Source organism: Astatotilapia calliptera, chromosome 17 (genome assembly GCF_900246225.1).
Source record: "Astatotilapia calliptera chromosome 17, fAstCal1.2, whole genome shotgun sequence".
NCBI lineage: Eukaryota > Metazoa > Chordata > Actinopteri > Cichliformes > Cichlidae > Astatotilapia > Astatotilapia calliptera.
Window position 1 is genome coordinate 22,855,905 of NC_039318.1, and position 26,500 is coordinate 22,882,404.

Below are 26,500 nucleotides of genomic sequence, written 5' to 3' on the forward strand. Positions count from 1 at the left end.
CAAACCAAAAAATGTCATGTCATGCTTTCAAAAGAAGTCCCACCAACTGAACTGGAGCTTTTTTTTTTAGCTGGTCCATATGTCCTCAGCGGCTGCAGCAAATTGTCTCAGAAATCAGAAATTTCAAATTTTTTTTCCTCCTAGAAAATTAACCAATAGGTGAAGTGTTAATCACTTCTATCATTATCAAAATATTTACATGATGGCCACAGGTTGTCCTTGGTGTTTGATGTCATGTCACTGCAAGTTTCCTCTAAAAGATCTTAATTTAGCTTAAAAAAGAAAGAAAGAAATAATTACTATTTGGTTTTTATTTTATTTTGGGATTCTAATTGTATTTCAAGAAAGTGAAGAAATGCTGAAAGGCACAGTTGCAGCAACTCAACCCTTAAGTGCAATGTTATTAATATTAACCTGTGATTTCTTTAGACTGGAGAAATATACCAAAGCTTTTATCTCACCCCTAAATGCCATTTCGTCTTTTTTTGCACTCAGACTCTCTAATGTTCAGCTTTAATTTCTGAAAAATGTTACTAGAGCTAAATGTGAAGGTGAAAGCACAAAGCACTGGGGAACTCTTCTTTTCCACTAGAGCTGAAATAAACAGCTTCGAGCGTGCCTGCTGAGGATACATACAGATACTTCAGTGAACCTGAGCAGTGACTTGTGTATTTATGTTCCTAGATATCAAATCCACCCAACCCCTCCTTTCACTCTTCTTTGCCTGTGCTTCATTACTCCACATCTCCCCTAACCTTTAAATACAGATGCATTTGCTCCCCTCCTGGCTAGCTGGGTAGTTCTCCTGCTGCCTGAAAGGTTAATAGATTTCCTGACCCCCTTGTGCAGTGAAGTGCAGCAGGATGGGAGGACACGATCAGGTTGCATGCATACCAAATTTGTGCATGTGAGACATACAGTGGAAGTATGCTGACAGGAATTTGACCGTGCCCTTTTCCAAATTTGACATGTAATTCTTTTCCTCTCCAATCGTTTGAGAGGATTGTGTTCATTTTGCAATACTTTGCACGAACAAAGACTCTCAAATCCACTGAAATCCTTAAATACTGTGCAAAATACCCCAAACCCCAAAACTCTCTCCAGCCACTTTAGTATATTTTGTCTTTGAGTGCCATATTTCATAAAGAATAAGCTTCAAACTCAGGCCACTATGTGCCAAACATATTAGTAATCATGAAAGGACTCCCACTGTTTGCCCATACAAGCAGGAAACAGAGAGAACACACAGCAGAAAGAGAAGAAAGCAACGCGAGTGCAGAATAGAAAAGGCCAGATGAGAACTATTGGGCTAAATTGATTTCTCTCAGGGAGACAGCAGTGCAGATGATCGTGCATCGTACGCTGTGTTACATAAGCGTCTTGCCACAGCTAAAGGGAGTGATAGAAGTAAACAAGGCATAATTGCAAATGCAAGCAATCAGTAGTGACAGAGTCGGTGGCGTGGGGCGGCCATTAGATACCAGGGGGAATTTTGCACTGGAAAGTAACCACGAAAACTCGGCATTCTCTGAGGTGTATCTGCTCACATTTCATTGGATTGTTTGCAGTGAGACACAAAAATACACATTAAATTCATTTATATCTCCATATGTTGGCCTTTCAAATTGTTCCTCATTTATAATTTAGTGATTTTCCCGTTGAAAAAGGTACTGCGGACTAGATGTAAACTCTGATGAAACCGAGATGCTGGTGTTAATGTTGGCTTTGCCACCAGGTATCTACAGTTTCACATTTCAAGACTTAAACAATGTTGAAACTTACAAGGCCTGTTCTCACACTGACTCAACTACCTGCGATTTATCGATATGAGGGTGTAGATTAAATGCTTGTTAGCGTCCTCTAGTCAGAGATAAAAGGTAAATGGACTGACTTGTGCAGTGCTTTTCTCTGAAAGCATTCAGAGTGCAGCCCACATTTGCCCATTGACACACACATTCATGCCTTTAGTGCTTTTTACCTATCATGCACACACCTCAGTACTTAGAAGCTCAATGACATTTCAACATGCAACTTATGAAACAGCCGAAGTTGGTATGGGTGTAGCACTGACAACACACCTTGTTGGGCCTCCCCAGGACCAAAACAGTGAGTTGGGAATCAATGAAATGAAGATAAAAAAAATTTTAAATCCCAATGAATCCTCATTATATCCATGAGTGTGTCATTTTGGCTAAAACTACTTAGTGGTTTGATCACAACCAAGACTTTTCTTTCCCCTTCAGACCATCATCTGGCTCAACAACGGCTGGAGCTGGCTGGACAGTTCTTCAATTCAGCTGATTCCTGTTGCATTGCCTAGGGATCATTATTGTCCTCCAGCACACTGATGTCCACTTCAGGGGATTTAGCGGAGCTGGAAAGTCCTCTAAATCCACAGACGCCTCTGTGGCTTGGACGTCACTTTTCTCCATTGCACCCTGCTAGCATCCAAAATAGCACTGAAAACACAGCTTAGGCAGGTGGGGTTGTTTTTGTTTACACAAAGTTAAAAATTGTACCTGCTGAGGTTAAATTATTAATATTAATCCTGACATGAATAGTTAGTTGTCCTTTTTAAGACCTGGTTATTGTGACGTGCCACCCTGTAACTGTAAATGTGTGTATAAAAGCCTTTCTTTACAAAAATTGTTCCAATTGTTTTCTGTGACCACAGAAGATAACTTGTCTCTGTAAATATTTTAGGCTTACTGCTGTCTTCTTGTATGTACTGTTGTTTGACCCTTTGCTAAGGTAAATAAAACTCATAAAGAGTCCCCCACTTAAAATGATGACAGAGGTCAGTAATTTGCACCAGAGGTACACTTCAACTGTGAGAGACAGAATGTGAAAAAAAAATCCATGAATCCACATGGTAGGATTTGTAAAGAATTTATTCGTAAATCAGGGTGGAAAATAAGTATTTGGTCACCTCAAACAAGGAAAATCTCTGGCTCTCACAGACCTGTAACGTCTTCTGTAAGAAGCTTTTCTGTCCCCCACTCGTTACCTGTATGAATGGCACCTGTTTGAACTCATCATCTGTATAAAAGACAACTGTCCACAGCCTCAAACAGTCAGACTCCAAACTCCGCCATGGCCAAGACCAAAGAGCTTTCGAAGGACACCAGGAAAAGTATTGTAGACCTGCACCAGACTGGGAAGAGTGAATCTACAATAGGCAAGCAGCTTGGTGTGAAAAAATCAACTGTGGGAGCAATCATCAGAAAATGGAAGACATACAAGACCACTGATAATCTCCCTCGATCTGGGGCTCCACGCAAGATCTCATCCCGTGGGGTCAAAATGATCATGAGAACGGTGAGCAAAGATCCCAGGACCACACGGGGGGACCTGGTGAATGACCTGCAGAGAGCTGGGACCAAAGTAACAAAGGTCACCATCAGTAACACACTACAACGGCAGGGAATCAAATCCCGCAGTGCCAGACGTGTTCCGCTGCTGAAGCCAGTGCATGTCCAGGCCCGTCTGAAGTTTGCCAGAGAGCACATGGATGATACAGCAGAGGATTGGGAGAATGTCATGTGGTCAGATGAAACCAAAGTAGAACTTTTTGGTATAAACTCAACTCGTCGTGTTTGGAGGAAGACGAATACTGAGTTGCATCCCAAGAACACCATACCTAAGAAGCATTTGAAAGTCCTGGAGTGGCCTAGCCAGTCTCCAGACCTCAACCCCATAGAAATTCTGTGGCGGGAGTTGAAAGTCCGTGTTGCTCGGCGACAGCCCCAAAACATCACTGCTCTCGAGAAGATCTGCATGGAGGAATGGGCCAAAATACCAGCTACTGTGTGTGCAAACCTGGTAAAGACCTATAGTAAACGTTTGACCTCTGTTATTGCCAACAAAGGTTATGTTACAAAGTATTGAGTTGTATTTTTGTTATTGACCAAATACTTATTTTCCACCCTGATTTACGAATAAATTCTTTACAAATCCTACCATGTGGATTCATGGATTTTTTTTTTCCACATTCTGTCTCTCACAGTTGAAGTGTACCTCTGGTGCAAATTACTGACCTCTGTCATCATTTTAGGTGGGGGAACTTGCACAATCGGTGGCTGACTAAATACTTTTTTGCCCCACTGCAATTCATATTTTAGAGTTGTAATAGTAAATTACTTCGTGTAATCAAGATGAGAGACCACGGCTATAAAAGCGAAGGTGGATTTGGGAAGTCTGTCGCAGCCATGTCCTGTCCGTATACGCGAGCCACCCATTGCGGAAGGTGCAAGATTGATAAGGAGAGTTTTCAGAATTCAGCGTATATTGCGGGATAGACAGGATCCTTTAGCTCAGCGCGACAGTGTGTTCATAGAGAGATATCGATTTTCCCGTGAGGGTATTATTTACCTAACCAACTTGTTGACGAGGGGGTGCAGGACCACCACCTGTCTTTTTTTGCTCTGCCCTTTTCTTGGTTGCTGTTATAAACAAACAGATTATTTCAGGGTCTCTTTTCAAGAGACTAAAAGCAATATAAGTGATAAATATTACCAGTCTGTAGAATATTCTTATATTTCACTTTTACTTGTTCCCATGTTCTAGTGGGTCCTGTTGTGGCTCTAATGTGAAAGAGGATATAATGTAATATAATATAATATGATATAATATAATGTAATATGATATAATGTAATTGTTACGTTTCGGTGTGTCAGTGTTTTGTTTTTGCATGACTTATGTATTTCCTGCTTTACTTTGAAAGTCTGTGTAATATAATATAATAAATTTACCCTACCGCCTACTGGTGTTGGCCAGAGGGGCCGATGGCGCGATATGGCAGCCTCGCTTCTGTCAGTCTGCCCCAGGGCAGCTGTAGCTACAACCGTAGCTGCTTCCACCAGTGTGTGAATGTGAGAGTGAATGAATAGTGGCATTGTAAAGCGCTTTGGGTGCCTTGAAAAGCGCTATATAAATCCAATCCATTATTATTATTATTATTAAATTACTTACGAGTTTAATTTGTCAGCAACTTTCTGCCAGCCCTCTCTCCTTGCTTTTGCAGACTTTGCAGTGTTCCCTTGCGTTTTAATTAAACTCTGAAACTCCTGAAATCCCTCAATCAAGAGTTCTTGCTCTGCTGCTGAAAAATACCGAGCGCGCTCCTTCGACATTTTCGCCGACCAATCAAAGGGTTGCCGATCAATGTTTCTACTATCGATGCGTAGCCCCTGTTAAGCCACCCAGTGATCTCACATTACTTCATCCAGCTGTACTAATCGTCAACAACAGGTGTGTTCGGAGAACCGGAATAGCGAGCTCAAAGTTGGCGCGATGATTTGATCTTGGATGTGTCATTTGATCTTGGATGTAGTAAGCGAGGTACGAAGAACGGACCCCAGGCAACGTTTTTACAATCTTTTATTGTTATAGTTCTGGTGAACCTGTATGAATTAATAATCGCCATCTGCTGTTGTGATTTTGTGCCATATAAATAAAACTGACTGTAGCCTCAGTTTCCTGCTCTTAGTGGACTGTGTGGTTTTCCATCTGCTTCAGGGTGTAACGTGTGGTGAGTTCACACATGCTCTTCTGCAAACCTTGGTTGCAACAACTGGTTGATTGAATTGCTTTTGTTTTCCTATCAGCTCAAAGCTTTTGGTCAATTCTTCTCTGACCTCTGGCATCAACAAGGTACTTTCACCCAGAGAACACTTCCTAGATGTTTTGTCTTATTTGGACCATTTTCTGTAAATAATAACTTTGTTGAAAAATCCCAACAGCTCAGCAGTTTCTGAAATACTCAGATTAACCTACCTGACCATCCAAACCACTGGCAAATTTGAAGTCCCAAATTTGAAGTCACCTTTCTTCCCCAATCGGTTGTTTGAACTTTCAGATTTAATTGACCATGTTTATGTGTTTAAATGCATTTAGTGCCTGGCATGTGATTGGCTGATTAGATACTAGCATTACCAAGCAACTGGATAGTTGTATTCAATGAAGTCTCCCATGAGTCTATATATCAGTGAAGACCACTTGGTGTATTTTAAAAGACATTTATCAGCCATAAAATCAAGTAAAACATGAAAAAGATGAGACTTTGAGATGCTAAAAACTTCACTTCGTATCCTGTTAGATACTAACTTTGGTTATAGAGTGTTATAATACTGTGCCTCACTGATTTTCACTAATTATGTTTTTTAGGGGGAAAAAACAGCTTCTTGATTCAATTTACCCTCCAATGTGGCTGAATTATAACATTTCTGCAAACACGAGTGGGCCAAAATTCCTCCACTGCGCTGTACAAGTTGCTGCTGCTGAGGGTGGACCAACCAGTTATTAGGTTTATGGGGCAATCGTTTTTTTCCACACAGGAATATGTAGGTTTGGATTTTTTCCACTTGATAAAAAACACCTTCATTTAGAAACTGCATTTTCTGTTTCCTTGTGTTATCTTTTTTTCTAATATTTAAATTTATTTGATGATCTGAAACATTTACATTTGACAAACATCCAAAAAATAGTAAATTAGGAAGCAGGCAAACACTTTTTCACACCTCTGTGTATCAAAATAAGAAAAACAAACCTACTGCATAAATCCATAAAGTTTTGTACCATGATTTGTTGAGCTCGTTGTACGGCTGTGTGAGGACTGCATCCTGTAAGCACCATCTGCTCTGATAAGAATAATGCACTGTTCATTTCATCACAGCCAGAATCCCATTTGTTAGCGGCAGAGTGGCCTGGACTGTCCCTCTTGATGGCATCGTTGATTAGATTCTTAGCTCTGCACTTTCTAAACGTCATGCTAATAGAGCCAGAATAATCCATCTGGCAGACTAATTTTTGCCTATTGTCAGGCTGGGAGCATTAACTACTACAGAGCAGACTCGAAGTCAGACAGCAGACACTAATTCGTCAGCACACCTCTTAAATGATGTTATCAGTCTTTGATGTTTTTTTTTTCTGGTTTTGAACAACCATGTGATCGGCTGTTCTGTCTGGGTATTAAGTAAGCCTGAATATACTCAGAGGCCGAGCAGGAAGTAAAGGGTTTACATGGTGATGAAAAAGTGAGAAATCTCAGAAAAGAAGAACGTTTTCACAAATTGCAGCTTTAACTCCTTTAAAAAGCTTCTGGTACTCCTGCACAGACTGAGTCATTTAGCTGAAATGGCAAATGTTAACCATGTTAGACTTTACCCCAACCTTAACGATGGATCTCTGAATAGTTTGATGCTTACAGTGGAGTAATTCAATCTGAAATTGGTTGTTTGCAGTAGAAAACCCACACAGCAATATTCTTTGTACTCTTCTTCTCAGGATATTTCAGCTCATATTTTTAATTTCTTTAAAAAAAAATTTAATTAAATTTGTTATTTGAAATTAGCGTCGTGTTTTGCTTCAAATCCTGTGCAAACTGTCTGAAAACATTAAGGTGAAACATAATTAAAAAAGAGTGCTCCACTGGAAAAGCTCTCATTTTGGTTCTTTAAAAATGTTGTGGTGTTGAAGCGGATTTAAATTCTCCAATTTGGGGCTCTTGGCCAACAAATTCATTACATCCGTGCAATACGCAGGGCAGCTTTGGTTCAGGTAGAGTGGGCAGTCTTGTTACATTACTGCAGTGTTTGCTAAAAGAAAATAAACCATACAGCCTGCTTTATTTTCCAATTGCTTTGTATTTTAAGCCCCAAAGTAAAAGACATGAATTTTATTGAACCTATTTCACAAAATAAGTGCAGAAATTCTAAAACAAAGGTATTCACTTGTAATAGTAGATTACGATGTAGATTGTAAATGTCATGAGCAAATATCTAAGTTAACCAAATTATACACAGTATGTTGACAACCTGACCATCATGGCCAATATTCACTCCCCTCTTATCTCTTATCTGGCCTCCACTGACCTTTGAGGAAAAGCATGTGACTCTGTAGCTGATAAATGCTACAGTTAACTTTGTCAGGGACAGTCCTCACTCGCCATCAGCTGTTACGTTTAAAAGGATCTATATTTTATGACATTAAAGCAATTACATATAAGTGCACATCATTTACCATTTTACCTGCTCAGCACCAACAAATATAGAGCAATATGGGGAACACAGCTGCAATTTCAGCAGCGTAAAGCGAGGTTAGCGGCAGATTAGAAGCAAGTACAAACACATCTATAAGGGATGACAATGCAATGCACAGTTGGCACTTTATCTTTACAACTGCTTCTTTACAGCTTCTTTTGGTGGCGTTAGTAAGGTACGGCTTAACAAGCTGCTCATACACAATGTATTGTAGCAGGAAGGAAAGTATATTGTCTGTAATCAATGAAAATGTAGTGCTTCCAGCCAATTTTAGACTGAAACTCTCACTTAAGCTCAACATAGCTTGCTAAGCCATTAATCTCTCTTTGTACTACACCCTCTGGTCAGCCATCAGTTCTGAGTTTATTTCACAATAAACATTTCTCTTGCTTTTAAAAGTAGTCTCCCAGTGACTCCACAGTAGTATACATTATTTTTTGACAGTAGGAGTAGGTGTTAATGAAAACGATAGATCAGAGCAGTTAAAATAAATTAATGTAAACTGAGCTTTTGGATGAGGCTGGTTCTAATCTCTATTTAAATATACATCACCTTGGATCCTTTTTCTTGTTAATGATTGATGAAAAAAATAAAAACATAGAATGTGAAGCGTGTACTTCTGTGGAGGATCTGCCAGAAAAAGACTGGCTTATGACATTTACTTTTAACCCACATAGTGATCGTGCAATAATTAAATACCTCTACTTTGTGCAAAGGTCAACTCGCTGCCCTTATTCAGTCAAAACTAGTTGAAACACATTTGGGCCTTTTAGCTCGAGGGCACTTAGGGAAGCGTAACAGTTTAACAAAGAAGCAGTGGGCATGTTTTAATGACTCTTGTCACTCCCATTTATCACCATTTTCACAGCACACATTAGAGCGTTTTAAGCCCACGTGGTTCTTGTGATCACAGCTCGGGACTTGTTAGCGTAGCGAGATCACAAGTTCAAAACCGTAGGTGAGCTCGAAGCTTTCAGCGAGTTGGAAGCACTCTCAATTTAACGTTTTTTGTTGAAAACTGACTGGCTCAAGAGTCCGAAAGGAAAACAGAAATGTGTCTTTCTAATTTGAATGTGTCTGTTTCCATGTCAGAAATGTTCCATGTTTGCAAACCATTTAACTGTGACAGAGCTGGCAATGAAGACGGGGAAGGCTTCTTTCTACTCATAATCGAAATTGCTCACTGGGCAGACAAACCCTTATTGTAGCCATGTGCAGTTTGCTCTTTTTAATTCGTCTTTGGTCCTGGAAATGACTGTTTAGTGCGTTTTGTTACTTTTTTACTTGCATCTTTAAATCTGCAGGAAATCATTAAAAAAATTAGTAAAAATCAGGAAAAACCTCAAAACATCATCATAGCTGCTATGATACGTTAATTACCCTTTTTTTTTAAAATTTTCATGTCTAGCTAAAAGGAGGTGGTTTGCATAACTGTTCATTTTGGAAATTAAACTTACATTCACCACTTTTTAATGCACACTTGTTCAACAGCCTGTTCAGTGTCTAATCGGCTGATCACATGGCAGCAACTTAGTGAATTTTGACAGGTAGATATGGTTGAGATGACCTGCTTAAGAAAATCTAGCACCAGAATGGGGAAGAAAGGTGATTTATGACTGAACGTGGCATGGATGTTGGTCTCAAACAGCCTAGTCTATTTCAGAAATTTTGCTCCTGCAGGTTCAAAGAAATCTGTCATCCTACCTGTTAGAGGGAAGACTTACCTGAAACATGCCCATTCTCCACCACTACACCCCTCACCTTTCTAGAAACTAGACTTTCCACCAAAAGCCCCAACCTGAGCCTCAGTCACTCACCCCACCAAGTAAGACTGTTAAACTTCCACCTTTTATTGCAAAACTCAGAGTTCCTTTTCTTGTCCTCATCCACAGAGCTCCTATTTGTGTCGTTGCTAGTGATGTGCGGATCGATCCTGAAATATCGATTCCTCCGATACCAGTCATTTATGTTCTAGAATCGATTCTCACATTAAAATATCGATATTTTAGTAATTTAGAGTAAATTTGTAGTTTATCATTAACAGGAACACAGTGGAAAGAAACTATAACATTCGGATTGCCTACATTCAAAGGAACTACTTCCTCTTCCGCCTTTCATAGTCATGTGCGAAATACGGCTGTATAAATGTCTCGCAGCCCCTTGGCGTGCGCACTCACAACAATGGCTGAGCGTAATTGTGCGGATGTATTTTACCTCCACAAACAGCTGAGCCGTGGTTTGCAATAAATGTGGCAAAAAAAGTGAGGTGTTGTGGCTATACTTGCCAACCTTGAGACCTCAGAATTAGGGAGACATTCAAAAGGGCTGTTTGGGCGGATAAATATATTTTACAGGGTTTATTTATCGGATAAAATACGTTAAATGTCACCGTTATTATTGGCCGGCCCGGAAACAGCGGGGGTGTCCAAATTCAGAGGCTGCTTCCACCTGAGGACCGGCCTTCGCGGTCTAAAGAAAGCCGGGTAGTACGTCACGAGCTCCCTCGGTGGAGTGAAACTCTGCCGTCTGCTCCTTGCTGTCTAAAATATAACCGGACACTGACGTAAACTCTTCTGTTTAATCAGTTTTCTGTTTGACGTTTATTCAGCTGTGTGAAAACCCCGGAGGAACCCTCCCGAGGGAATAATAAAGTTTAATTTAATCTAATCTAATAACTTTAATCTCAGCCAAACCGATTTACTCACGAACAAATAAAACACTGAAAAAGCCATACAAGAACATTTTTAAGTTATCAAAGTGACTTGTACATCATGTTTAACCCGAGTGGTGAAAGACCGCGGGGGTTTGAAGACGATGTGTCGGTCGGCTCAGATATTTGAAGTTTACACAGCTACATTCTCACCTGAAAATATGTTAAAAGTTTTTTTGCGACCCAGAAAGAGAAATAAGAGTGATATTAAAACTAAGTCGCTGCCGTCATTGTTGGAAACTGGAATTGGCTGGGCCGCGCTATGAATTCTGCGATATGGTTTTTCAACTTTGTTGTCCGGGTGGAAAATCTGGAGAAAGGTGGGATTCTCCCGGAAAAATCTGGAGGGTTGGCATGTATGGTTGTGGCAACATCACTAACCTTGTCAAACACCTCAGAGTAAATCATATCACAAAATATGACGAGCGTATGTTGAGGCGAACTGAAGAGGAGGAGAGGGACAGGTGCTGCTAGGGTGAGAGTCTCTCACGGAGTCCTTTAGTCCTCCAGGCAGGCAAGGTGTTCAAATAGCACACAACTTTAGTTTTTTTATTTCTATATGATGAACTCTGCATTATTAAGTGATAAGAAGAAGGTATTCTGATGTCCTGTAATCATTATGACGCTATAATTTGAGATACAATAAATAAAATCCGTTTTGTACAAAGTATCGGTATCGGATCAGTATCGTCGATACCACCCTGAATATTACTTGGTATCGGATCGGAAAGGAAATCAGTGGTATCGCACATCACTAGTCGTTGCTGCTAAACCAAAGTCTCAAGTGTCACGTTTACTCAATATTAGAAACTGGTTGCCTTTCAATAAATCTATTAAAAACTTTCTTTGGCATGCTGAGACTGACTCCAGAGTGGTACTTTAGACCAAATATGACATTTTCCCATATAATCATCTCCAGGGTTTACAGAGAATTATCAGAAAAAGGAAGAATATCCAGTGAGCAGCAGTTCTCTGGGTGAAAGCTTAAGCTTTTGAGAAGAGATTTTATGATTACACATCACTTTAAACCCTGAAACAGGTGGACTACTAAAAACAGGGCTCACCAAAATTAGACATAGAAGATTGGGGAAAAGCTTGATCAGTCTTGATTTCTTCTGTGACGATCAGATTGTGACAGCTGCTGTCAGCACGACAACGAGCCACGTCACAAAATTCAAATGTGGGGATTCCCATCACGTATGTGCAGATGACAAATCTGCAGCAACTGTGTGATGCTATAGTGTTAATATGGATCAAAATCTCTGAGGAGTGTTTCCAGCACCTCGTTAATTTGATGCCACAGAGAACTAATGCCCAAAGTCGTAGGTGTATTCAGCAAAGTGGCTGGTAAGTGTATATTTTAAGAGGATATATCTCATGCACATATCTTTCTTTCTACATAGCACTTTAATTCTTATTGTCTGCACTGAAGCACCGCAGCAATTTCCTAATGTTGTAAACCTCAACATCTGGCAATAAACCCATTCTGATTCTGATTCTGATAAGATGGCATGTAGATTTCTGACAAACTGAAACCAAAACTTTCCTGACGTCATTGTAAATGTTTTACTGAAGAAATGTAAACTGTTATTTTTCACCCTTATTTTCCTTTATTAAGATGACTATGTGCGTGTTTTCTATTACGTCAGCGTTTTGTCAAGCCCCTGGCTTTATTGCTGACCTTTTAATACCCTTTAAGAGCACAAGGGTAGTTTGGGTCACTAAATTTAAGCCTGAAAACAAATAAGAACAGAAGAGAGAGGGTTTTAGGACAGACTTACCTTGAAATAGACATTTTGCAGGGTCCTGCAGTGTGCAGTAGTTATACCCATCACTTATATACAGGCATGTGAAAAAGGTGTCTACACCCTTACTGCTTCCGCTAGAATTAAGAGGGTAAATAGCAGCCAGGTGCGGCTATTCAAATGCACTTGATTAACTGATCATCAGTAAGCGCGAGCACCTCTGTTAAAGCAGCTGTTCTGGCAGTTTGCTTTGGAGCATTCAGGTGTTTGCAACGCTGCGGTGTGCATCAAAGTTTTACTTTATTTCACTTATTTGAGGGTTTTTCTTCCCCACAACTCTCCATCTGCATGAAATAGTAAAACTTTATTTTCAATCTAGACATAAAGTGACAGAAAGTTTGCAGCTTTTCCCCTCGTGTCTCCTGGTAGCTGTTAAACAAATTATTGACTGCTTCCATCAGGTCTGAGCAGACTGCCAGTACAATTACTGGATGTCCGTTTACTTTCCCTTTGTGTCCTTCCAACTTCATTACAGCTTCCACCACCCGAACCTTTCGTCAGATGCCAGCACATTTTGATGGACACACAGCCGGTGAAAGTCTCTGCGAGGTGCGCTGCTCTGCATGGTGTCAAAGACCAAATAATGAGCCAAGTCCAGCCTGTGACCCACAGCTAATGCTGCACACTGCAATCCCTCCGCCCTTCTTGCGCACATCAATGTCAGCAAACATGAGGGTCTGTTTCCAGAAATATCTTCACAATTTCCCAGCCATGTGTAATTGCTAATGAAGAAGTTTTAGAGATTACTTGTTGTCTGGGAAACTTAGTAAGCAATTACATGATTGAGGTTAGGGGGTAATTGCAAGCATGTGAAAATATGACAGATTACTTGCACCACTTGGGCAGAATCCCATTAAAGTGAAGCATACGTTTCCCTGTTGACAAGTCTGAGACAGCTTAGCTTAGCTTAGGTGTGATATGATGCCATATTTTAGTCCTGCAGTTTTCTGCATGTATCTGCAAGAAAATAAAGTGAATGAAGACATTAACAGCAGAGGAAACAATGTGAGAACCTGCAGCTGATCTGAGAAATGATCTGAGCTGCGCTGACTTGTAACACAGTACTTATACATTTTTCAAAGCTGCCACTAACAATAAAAACTTTCAAATGAGTTTTCCCTCAAATGAACTGCATTTTAATGATTAGATGATTCAATTATGTTTTGTTTTTTTTCTGACTTGCTTTGAGAGCGTTCTTCTTCTAGCTGAAAAGCTCAAACCAAGGGTCTGAAGCCCATGGCTCTTTGACCGTCTCTTTTACAAAATGCTATATGAATATAAAGATTAATAATAATTGTGAACTAGAAAATGCATTTTCTGAAGAAACTGCAGTGTGGATGCTGATAGCTGAATGTTTTGAGGAGCCATTTTAACACTGGACTCTATGGAAGAGTTGAAAGAACCATGACATATACTACAATAACCATGACATTGGATGAAAGAGGGCAACGATGGCTACATTTTGAGGGTAAAATGATGACTGTCGACTGAACACTGTGGACACAGCAGCAGTTTAAAGAGAAGATTTTAAGATAAAAATTTCCCTTGATCCTACTCTAGCAGCTAAGCTGTCTCACTCTAACCTCCAACATTCCGTCCCATACACACCCATTATAAACTCTGAAACAGGTGAAAAGCATGAATTTTAAACTGGAGCTGAAGAAAAAGTATAATAGCTATTGAGAAGATAAATACAAGTTGAATAGTTGAATGTCTTGGCTTCGTTTTTAAGTTTGAATGGTGGCTCTAGGTCAACGTATGTGAAAGTAGATACAGGTCAAAGAGGAGTAAGTTGAATGAGGATTCAAAGGATCTCCCCATTGAAATACATTATAAATATTTGTTGAATAAAGTTGAATAATTGGCTAGCTGCTGTTAAGCTAGCACAAGCACAGAGTACTTAAAAGTTGGTGGCTACATAATTTGTCCTCTAAAACAAGTCATGTCTATATTTTCAAAACACTAGTATTCCAGCAGAGAAGAGAATGGTAGCACCACCAAAAGTTCAAAAAACAACTGTTACAAGCTTCTAGGATAAATAGCAGTGCTCTACATTCAGCTTAGAGCTGGGCGATAGAACGATAACGATATGTATTGCGAAATAACTTTTTCTCGATAGAAAAATTAAACTATTGAGATAGGCCTCGCCGCTCTTGTCCTCTTAAAAAAAAGAAAAGAACAGCCAATCCAAATTAAGTAGTGCAGAGCCGAACCAATCACAGCCGCAGCGTCACGTCACGTGACTTGTTACGTACAGCACAAGTGCCAAGTTGCACATGTGTATTTGTTTTGGGAAGCAGCCAGCCGCCGTGCCGCCCGGGTAATGGAGGAAATGAGTGTGCCGACTAGAGAAAAATCAACCGAGAGCGTGACCGAAGGTTACTGAAGAGAAAACCGATGATGGTTCCAAGGTTGTCGAACGGAAGAGCCACAGAAGTTCCGTAGTGTGAAGATATTTCGGCTATTTCAAGTCTGACAAAAAACAGAGTAGCGCTCACTGTAAATTGTGCCGAAAGCAAGTCTGGAAATCCAATAAACCGGTGCATGCTCAATCTCTGACTGGAAGCGCTAATTCGGCTTTTGTCAGACTAAAGTAACTGTTAAAACTGTTTGAAAAGCTAAGCTGTCACGACCTGCAGGGTCGGCAAGGCACTGATCAGCAATCTCTCTCCCCCTCCCCTGTTTTGCCAGGGCGGAACTCATGGCGGGTTCACGCCCTCGGCCCACGCCCTCCCGGATCATGCACACCTGGGCCTCATCAGACCAGCTGGTATATCAGAAGGAGGAGATCAGCTGTTCAACGCTGGATTGTTGTGAAGACTCCTGTCAGTACACGTCTAGTTTCCCACACTTCCGCCTCAGAAAGTAACATTTGTCTCTCTGTTCTAGATTCCCCGGACCCGTCCCCGTGTTTCCCCGTGTGGAGCGTGTAAGAGGTGGCTGGTCACTAGCGGAGAGAGGTTAGCGTGAGCGTGTGTGTGAGTCCCTTGTTTTCCCTGGAGCCCTGGAACCCATCCTCGCACATCTTGTATATAGCACTGTCCTAGCACTGCCTGTAAATACACTTGGTGAAGATTTTTGTGAATAAACTGTCTCTGTTACAACACACTCCGGAGTCCTGCGAGTGGATCCTCAGAGCAACCCGTGACATAAGCTATACAACAAGGAGAGATTGAGAATTTCCTTTTAGTTCTCAGTTTATTTGATATTGACAAAAGTTAGTCAGTTTTGTCTGTTCTTCTGTAACACAAACTAAGATTTATTTTTAGAATTAAAATTTTGTTTCTAACTGGAATTGACAATTTAGTCTGTTTCGTTTGTTCTATTTTGAAACTTAAACGCTTTAGCGGCTGCCTTTTGTGTAGTTTGCAATATTTGCCTTTATTTATCTGAAAAAGTCTCATGTTTCTTAAGTACATCTACCCTGTTGAACTTATTATGGGAAATAAATATTTAAATCAAAACAAGCTGCTGATTATTTCACATTTTACTTGTGAGCAACGGCACATTTAAATCTTACAAATATAGTTATTTGGCTTATATCGTGATAGATATCGTTATCGCCTGAAATGAAAAAAAAACATATCGTGATATGAAAAAAATCTCATATCGCCCAGCTCTAATTCAGCTAATAGAGAAATACACAATTGGTTATATGAAAAATGAATATGTTACCTTACCTGAAGGTGTAGTTTTATCCAAAAAGTACAGAGAGGCCAACAGCAGCTGCATTCATTCAGGTGACCCTGAAAGGGCGCAAAATTTTCGAAGAGGACGGACCGTTGTTTAACTCAATAACTTTGTGTTCTTGTAACAAAGACCATTTTGAGAGAAAATAATTTAGGTTCACCAGACGAATAATAATTGCAGTAATGCTGGAGTCCTACATTTACGTTGAGTGAGATGAAAAAAAATGTTTCAGCTTAAAGAGGGCCTTGAAATTTTTTCTTTGAGTATACAAATTAGTGATGTGTCGGTCGTGAACGGAACGGCTCTTAGAGACGGATCTTTGACGTGAACGATGCGAGCCGGCTCCTTATCGCGAGCCGTGTTTTTTTTTTTTCTTCCTTTCTCTCACCCTCTCTCTCTCGCACCTTTTTTCCGTTTCACTCCGCATTAGTGATGTGCGGATCGATCCTGAAATATCGATTCCTCCGATACCCATCATTTATGTTCTAGAATCGATTCTCACATTAAAATATCGATATTTTAGTCATTTAGAGTAAATTTGTAGTTTATCATTCGGTATTCCCCATATGGAAAAGAAATAGTAAAAACTTATATGATTTACTCATGAAAGTGGCCACTTTCTCATTACTTTCATACATTGTTTTAGTAAGTGTCCAAAACATACAAGTTTCATTATAAAAAATTTCAAGGGATCTTATATCTGTTTTCACTCTTATATGCTTTTCATACAAGTTTCACACAAGACAGATACAAACTTTACAAGATTTATATATATCTTTTCCATATGGGTCTCCTTGAAAAATCGGGAGGGTTGGCATGTATGGTTGTGGCAAATCACTAACCTTGTAAAAAACCTCAGAGTAAATCATATCACAGAATATGATGAGCGTATGTTGAGGCAAACTGAAGAGGAGGAGAAGGACAGGTGCTGCTAGGGCGAGACAGACGTCTCTCACGGAGTCCTTTCAGTATCGTCGATACCACCCTGAATATTACTTGGTATCAGATCGGAAAGAAAATCAGTGGTATCGCACATCACTACTCCGCATACGAGCCTTGTACTTTTCTACTAAACAGTCGTCTTCTACTTTGGTGAGGTTTTTTTTTAACACTGTTTTGCTTTTGTTTTCTTTTTTACTGCAATTCCTGTAGAGCAGCTTTTAATGTGTTAATTCAGTATGTGCTACAAAATAAATACCTTTCCTTTACAGTAGGTTTATTTTAAATTGTTCCAATCATGGAACTTCAAAGGAACAGCACTTAAAAATGAACAGCCCGTGATGTCAAAGTACACATTCTACTGGCAAATCCCATAAATGGGGGACAAATTCAACCAACTTTAGTGGATCTCGGATGTCAGAAACACAAAACAACCTGATTGTTAAAACAAAGACAAGGCAGACGCAGAGAAACGCAGACGCAAACACTGAAGCATCTACAATGGCAGAAGCACAAATAGAAATGATTAGAAAAAGAGGACTCGCTGCCACCAACTGCAATGTCTCTGCAGGAGCCTCTGAAAAAAACAAGACACCACGGAACAAAAGATGGAAAAAGAAGAGTCAGCTGCATTCTCTGTACAGGAATCTTTGCAACAACTACGAGACAAACAGAAAACACTTACTGCCCACTCTCTCTCTTTTTCTTTCTTTCTGATTGTGTAATAAAAGTATGAACATGTGTTTATAAGTTACACTTGTGTTTGAATCTTGCAGCTCATCACACATTTGATTTCCATGTGTGACAACTGCAAGTGTCCAGAGTGAGGACAGAATGAAGGACCCACTGCTGCACATCATCTGTGAGGCTTTGCAGCCCTGATGATCCACCACCAGGACAAACACAGCAGTATGTGAGGAAGAGAACAAGGAAGAGCCAGCAGCAGCTGACAGATGGAGAGAATAGACAGACTGTTCCCTGTTTGTGAAGGACTGCTAGAAAAGTTTAGAATAACTAATTGTCTGTCCTGAATCAGTCTTATTAGGTAATGTTCAAATAATTATATCATTCCAGTATTTTCAGTGTGGGAGAAAGTACTCAGGGCCTTCAAGTTACACACTATGAAAGGCAGTAACAAGTTTAATATTCAGAAACCTAAAGTGTGTATCAGCAGCAGAATGGACCTAAAAATAAATGTCCATGTTTGTTTCATTTCTATGAAGCTTTGAGTATTTTAGTAGTTCTGCTGTGTTTGTTGCATCATATTGCTGTAATTGTTTATGAGCTTTAGATATTTCGAGGTAAGTTGATCTATAGTGTTACATCATATTCTATAAGGATGTTATGTGTTCGTATACTTTCTTCCTAGTTTGACCCATTTAGCAGAAGTCAGCCTGTTTACGGCTCTGATATCTATTCTGTATAACTTAACCCTTTGACTGCCTGCTCAACCATTTGGTTTAGCATATTTTGAGAGACTATATATAATGAACTGGAGTACTTAGCTTAACTCAACCTTACTGAGCCATCTCTACCACTTGGTTGAGTTATGTTATCCTAAAAAAAAACACTAGATGGCACTGTGTCAGGATCAGTGTCGGTCAAGTTACTTGAAAAAAGTAATCAGTAACTAATTACTGATTACTTCCCCAAAAAAGTAATCCCGTTACTTTACTGATTACTTATTTTCAAAAGTAATTAATTACTTCGTTTCTTTTTAAAAACACGATTTACAACCTGAAGAGGTGATAAAGTGATAGATCTTTCAGCCCAATTCTACTTTTTCTGCATAATCCATCATACAAAATGTAATCAAATGGAAAAGTCTCTTTTTTTAACTTGTTTTTATCAGTTTTAATCTTTTAACTTTATGCATCAAGCAAAAAATTTAATTATATGCAACATTCTCTGACTTGAATAAATTAGTTTAACATTTAAACCTTTTTTCTACACATTCCAGCACATAAAATAAAATATTTTTTGTGTTTACACTCACTCTTTCAAACAGATGCAAGTAAAACACAGCAGAAAATAAATAAAGTCAAAGACTCACCTGTAAAGCAGGAGCAGGGTAGGTGGAGGTTTACCCTGGTGCAGGTGTGCCGCGGTCAGTTGAAGAATCCGCGAGTTTCTCTGTGAATTTCCCATTACGTCGTTGCTTGCTTGGAAGTTTAGGGGTTTTTTTCACTGTAAAAAGAAGTTTTCTTCCCACGCACGATGGACGCTAATGTTTTTGTCACTTTTTATGGAATTATATTCAAAGTAAGGTCAGTGTTAGGATGCCTGGGTCGACGACCCAGGGTTTTTGAGTTTATGATATTATTTATACTGTCTAGTTTTTGGTTTCTTTGAGTTCTGTCTTATGGCTTAGGTCTCTGTCTTCTTTAGTTGCTCTGTCTCCCCTATCACCTGCATCCCCTTGTCTAGTTCGCGTCTATGTGTATCTTAAGTTCCTATATCCCCGTGTTCAGTCAGTGTTTGTGTCTACCCTGTTCCCACGTCTCTGTTCCCTTTGTAGTGCCTGCATGTGAGTCTGTGTCTTTGTTCAGTCTGTGTTATGTGTTTCCTGTTTTACTTTGAAGGTCTCCGTCTTTTCTCAGTGTGTTCAGTTTACGCTTCTTTGGTCTCGTCAGTTCTGATTTGCCCCAGCTGTGTTTCCCTCCTGTTACTCATTCCCTGATTGCTCCCTCTGTGTATTTAAGCCCAGTGTTTCGCTGTGTCTGTGTTGCGATCTACCGTTTACCAAGCTGTGTGTTCTGTCTGTCCTCCGGTATTAGTTTATTTTTTGATCGTTTCCAGTTATGTTATATTTGAGTTTAACATTAAAACGGTTTTTGAGTTTACATCTGTCTCTGGAGTCTGCACCTTGGGTCCTTTTCCTGTCTGCACACAGCCGCACCTAACAGGTCAGTACTTCCACGCTTTAAACACTGCACGCTCATACTCTCTCTCACAATCGATATGTGATCCATTGTTGATCTGCACACAGCTGTTGTCACTAACACGCACTCGCTTACGTCACTGTCGTGAGACATTCTCGCAAAAAATCACGGTTTTAGTAATGCAGCGTTCCTACGGGAAAGTAACGGTAATCTATTTACCGTTTTTGCAATAGTAATCCCTTACTTTACTCGTTACTTGAAAAAAGTAATCAGATTACAGTAACGTGCCCATCTCTGGTCAGGATATGGCAGGCCTCATCTGCCACCTTCCAACCAGGAAATCAGAAAGCAAAAAATCACTCTGGACACATGGACTGTTTTGGCTAAAAATTTTAAAGGTAAGTACATTTTTCTGCAGTATAAACATGTCAGAGTCTTTACTGAACATGATTATGTCATTTGATACCAGAAAATAGCTGTAATAAATCCATAATATTTTTTTAAAAACATGCTCAACCAAACGGTTGATTTGTCAATTGATGGTAAGAGTAGCAAAACTTAGCTAATGTTTAGAACTGTTGTTTTAACATATGAAATTGACTATTTACTAGGGCTGCCACGATTAGTCGACTAGTCACGATTACGTCGACTATCAAAATCGTCGACGCCTAATTTAATAGTCGACACATCGTTTAAATGCCGTAAAATCCTGAAAGGTGCAGGAATAACAGTAGGATTTAAGAGTGTAATAACGGACTGAAACAGAAGATGGCGGAAATGCACCTACAAGGATACCGTTAAACGCCAAAGATGAAGAAGAAGAAGAAGCAGCAGTCTCCGTTATCATGGCTACTCAGCAACGGAACTCGACCAAACAAAAGAAAAGAAGGTCCAATGCAAAATCTGCAAAATGGAACTTGCCTTCCATGGCAGTACAACAGCGATGCACGAGCATCTAAAAAGGAAGCACCTCGTGGCATCCGACGACGAAGTGGTACAGTTGTCTCGGTAAGCTAATTGGCTAGTTAGCTGCTAACATTATTGTAAACAGCAAGCTGCTAATTATTTGTGCTGTCAGTGTTAATCTCGTTAGTATGATGTTAACGCCATAACCGCATTAACGCGGCAAATCCCCGTTAGTCAGTGCCATGCAGCCCTCGCACCGCGTTCTCGCGCTAACGGGGATTTGCCGCGTTAACATCGTATCGACGAGATTAACGCTGAGAGCACTAATTATTATTGCTTATATTAATAGCTGTTAACATTACAGGACTGCTAAAAAAAATACGTTCGTCTTCAATGGACGACTTTGTCACCAAGCCAACAACATGTACACCTCGGCAAGCAGATGTCCTGATTGAATCAATCTTGAACATGTTGGTGACGGACATGAGACCCCTGTCTATGGTTGATGATCATTGTTCCAAATCATCTCATATCTTTAGGACCTTGGTGGTGTCAAAGGTTTCTTCACCCTGACTGTTGATGTCTGGACCAGTCGTGCAACAGAGGCCTACCTTGGTGTGTCTTGCCATTTCCTGAGTGAAGATTGGAAGATGAAGAGCTTCATCCTTGATACCATGCCTCTTGAGGAGAGGCATACTGGTGCCAATATAATGACATGGATGGAAGAGGTGCTAACAAACTTTGACATCTTGCCTGCCAAAATAAAAGCAGTAGTACGTGACAGTGGTTCCAATATGGTGGCAGCAATGCGACTGCTTGAAGAAAAACATGGATGGGCCTCTATCCGCTGTGCTGGACACACACTCCAGCTCATAGTCAATACTGCTCTCAAAGAAACCACCATCAGCAGAGCACCAGGTGCTGCTAGGCAGCTAGTGGAGCACTTTAAGAGAAGCGAGCTGGCTAGTACAAGACTAAAAATGAAACAGGAGCAAATGAATGTGAAGAAAAATACACTGATCCAAGATGTCAGTACAAGATGGAATAGTACATTCCACATGATAGAAAGACTCCTCGAACAGCGCTGGCCTCTCACTGCCACTCTTTCAGATCCCGAGGTAACGCCAAGGGGGAAACACTACTTCGACTTGAAGCCAGAGCAGTGGGTGCTGCTTGAAGAACTGAAGCAAGGTTTGGCACCTTTTGAGACTGCTACTGTTTACCTTAGTGGACAGAAGTACACAACGGTTTCAGGTCTTCCACAGGTGGTCAAAGGGCTGACACGGGCTGTACACCAAAGCCAACTGGAGACGAGCTCAGGAAAATCTTTCATTGCCAGTGCAGAAAAAGGCATAACACAGAGATGGGGGAGTATATGTACTTTCTCAGCAGACAAAGAAAACTCTCTTATTCTCGCAGCTGCCTTGGACCCCAGATACAGAAAGTTGAAGTTTTTGGCTCCTGAAGATGTCATCAGAGTGCAAGGGACTGTTGAAGTGCTTGCTGTCAAAGAAGCAAATGCTGGGACACATGAGCATGCAAAAGTGCAGACAGCCAATGGTTCAGGTAGAACTGAAAAGACTGCTCTGGACAACCTCCTTGAGTCTGACACAGACAGTCAGGGTGACAATGAGGAAGAAGCATCTAAGGAGGACCAAGATATCCAAGTTGTGAGAAGTGAAGTTCAGCTGTACTTTAAAGAAGCCACAGTTTCTAAAAAGGATGATCCTCTTAAATGGTGGAGCGAAAATGAGGGACGTTTCCCCACACTATCAAAGCTAGCTAAATCTTTTCTGTGCATTCCTGCAACCTCCACCCCATCGGAGCGGATCTTCTCCACAGCAGGGAACATCTGCTCTCAAAAGAGAGCAAGCCTTTCTGCAGAACATGTAGAAAAGCTAACTTTCCTGGCTATGAACAATAATCTCGTGTAGATTGCTATACTGACTATATAGTCCCAAAGTTCAATATAGTTGTGAGGACTGAGCACAAAATGCTATTTTGTTATATTTGTTTTCGGGTGGCTTCAAACTTGAAATTTCATTAAAAGTTTAATAAACTATCATCTTGTCTTTATTTTTAGTTTCACATACCTTAAACACTTAAAGCTGTAAGCTAATGATAGTTGTATAAGAGCAGATGCATGCTGCTGCAATAATCTGTACGTTTTACGTCCAATGGATGCATAATCTGATTAGTCGACTAATCGCAAGAATAATCGGTAACTAGTCGACTATCAAAATAATCGTTTGTGGCAGCCCTACTATTTACTATTGAATATAAATAATTTAATGATCTATACATGTAAATATGACATGTTTAAATTTTTCCATGACAAATACTGTATGTTACAAAATGTTCTAATGTTTAAAGATTTACTCACTTTCTGTGATTATTTTTTTTAAAGTACAGTTTTAAATGACACATGGAAATCAAACAAACTATATTTCTACAAATTTTTTTTTTTTTTTAATGTTTATTAGATGGATTGCTAAGTAATGCTTCTGGGATCATGCCACTTTTCAACTGTCAAATGCTGGAGCAAAGAGTCCAAGGCGAAAGTTATGATCCCATGCCCATCACTCATCCCTGGATACAATGAGCATATGGGAGGGATAGATCTCTCTGACATGCTGGTACACCTGTACAAGACCCCAGCCAAGTCTACAAGATGGTACCTGCCACTCTTTCGTTACATGCTTGATCTGTCCATTGCAAATTCCTGGCTGGTCTACAAGAGGGAATGTGGACAACTAAACCAGAAACCAATCACACTCAAAAGATTCCACCTGGCAGTTGTGCATAGCTTGAAACAAGTCAACAAGCCAGGATCCAAAGTTGGCCGACCATCATCCAGCTCTCCACCACCACCAAAGAAACGATACACCCCAAGACCCTCACAACCACAGCCAGATGTGCGATATGACTGCTTTGGGCATTGGCCACTTCACTGTGACAAGCGAGGCCGATGCAATTACTGTCCAAAGGGCGTCTCAAGATGGAAATGCCAAAAATGCAATGTTTTCTTGTGCTTGAATGCCAGTCAGGAATGCTTTGCAGTGTACCACCAGAAGATCTAATCATCAAGGGTTATTGGTGAAGTTGCATGAACGGCAAAAGAAAAGAGCCAGAACTGTTTCAGTGTGTTTCCAAATTTTTCAGTGCAAAATGGCAATGGTATATAATATATCACCAGAATTTTCTGGAAAATAAAATAAAAAATGTTAGTGCTGTTCCAACACTACAGTGAAAAGTTTATGTTAACAACAGGTCAAAAGTGAATTTGTATGTTTATGAATTTTCGGTAATTGCAGATCAAGTTTTTGATCAAATTTACAATATTTTTGTGTTTTATACATTTTGTGGTATGTTATTATAACGCCCACTGTTGAAATGGAATCCAACAATGTTTGATGTTTTACTACCACAATAAAGTGGGTCAAACACAAAATTGGGTAGTTATTGTTTTGCAAAAGGAGTATAACCTTTACTTTTTTCTACTAGTTATGTCTGTAGAACTTTATGTAGTTGTACCATAGAGAGACATCTCAACCGTTTGGTAGAGGGTAATATTTAAAAAACTATAAGGTGCGTATAAATTTTTTTTTTTTTGATTGTGATCATTATTGACCTAAAGGAATAGAAAATATGAACAAATAATTTTTTCATTGTATTTTTCTTGGTGAGGCAGTCAAAGGGTTAAAGCAGTTATGACATCTCACCCAATAAAGGAATATTTCATATATCAGTCTACTCTTCATTTTATCAGAAACTTATCACAGCTTGTACATTTTCTTTTTGCACATATATGTAAGCATTGAGCCAAATTTAGTAATGCCAACATACTGTCTCTGATATATGATACATCTATATATACACTGTCAAAGAAACTTGTCTTTGAGTGACGATTTAAGGTGATAGGACATATAAATAAATGCAACTTGAATCTTTACTGAAGCTCAGTATTTGACACAGAGTTCAAACTCACTGCTGTAATAACTAATAATGATTAATATAGTAACTATAATATTGGCCATATTATAGTTACATTACCAAAGTGAGATGATTTTAGTCTCATGAACAACATTAGCTAATTGTTATTTACTAGCTAACCTTAAAATGACTGTTCAGTACAGAAATGAAGCCCAACAATCATGTTTTACAGTCCTGTGGTCTCAGCCTCAGATACCAATTACACAGAGCTCATGTAGAAACAAATGAACAAAATATATTCTCCTTCATTTCTGTCAATCAAAGCTGTATGAAACGTTTCCAGCTGTTAGTATCATGGTTGCTAGGCAACCTGGGCAGCGCACCGGAGGCTAGACGTCCCATTTCACAAGCCTACAAGCCTAGCACTTTCTGCCTTAGCGATATTTGAGTACGCAGCCCTTGAGGACCGTTGAGGCTGCGTACTTTAAGGCTGCAGAACCTGAATTGGGATACAGCCACTCTCGCACTTTTTTCCCGCTTCACTCCGCACAGGAGCCTTGTGCTTTGCGCTGGGCAGAGGGGGGAGGGGCGGTAGTTACACTCACAGTAGCACAGGAACAGAGCGGGAGGGAAAGAGAGCCAGGGACAACAACGTCAGATTAGAAAGGTTTAGTGATTATCCACAACTATTTTCAGTTGCGGATGATAAAAAGATTCAGAAAGTTTATTCCTGCAGGCCCATATGACAGAGAATGAGCATCTTCTTTTTGTTTTCATATTTATAATTAATTGTATTGTGGTTTGCAGTGTTTTGTGTTGTTTCACTTTAAATTTGTTTAAAAGGAAAAAGCTGAAAATTTAAATAGTTAAAGAGTTGAAATGTAAATAGTTGTTTTTTGTTTTATATGATTTATTTATTATGTTTTATGTGGAGTGAATAAATAAAAGTATATTTACGGTGGCCCCTAGAGACAAAGCACGTAAAAACTCCAAATCACGTAAAAACTCCAAATCACATAAAAACTCCAAATCACATAAAAACTCCAAATCACGTAAAAACTCCAAATCACGTAAAAACTCCAAAACACGTAAAAACTCCATAGCACGTACAAACCCCAAAGCACGTACAAACTCCAAAACACGTAATAACTCGAAAACACGTACAAACTCCAAATCACGTAAAAACTCCAAAGCACGTACAAACTCCGAAGCACGTACAGACTCCAAAACACGACGGATTTGGTGTGTGGTAGTAACACGTAAATGAACTTTTTTTTTTAAAATTATTTGAATATATATGAATGCCTGTGTTTAAATAGACAAACAATACACATATGCTTTCAATTGTGTAATTTAAGTGATCTAGGTAGCTCTGTTTTGGAAGTTCAGTGAACACTAGAAATGTGTTTTGGAGTTTGTACATGCTTTTTGGAATTTGTACGTGCTTTGTCTCTAGGGGCCACCGTATATATTTATATATAGTTTGTTGATAGTGATTTGAAATGTAAACAGGTTGAATACATGTCTGTGGCTATTGATGATTTAATGGAGTGTGTGACGGTAGAAAGAGTAATATAATTGTTAGTTGTATGTATA

General features: G+C 39.7%; 1 long non-coding RNA gene across 1 annotated transcript; it reads left to right on the plus strand.

The window, feature by feature from the left end:
• Positions 1 to 20,057: 20,057 nt before the first annotated feature.
• On the plus strand, positions 20,058 to 24,663 carry LOC113009828 (uncharacterized). The gene is made up of 3 exons (XR_003270252.1): positions 20,058 to 20,089; positions 20,368 to 20,463; positions 23,455 to 24,663. It is a non-coding gene; the product is annotated as an uncharacterized LOC113009828 (long non-coding RNA).
• The last annotated feature ends 1,837 nt before the right edge of the window (positions 24,664 to 26,500 follow it).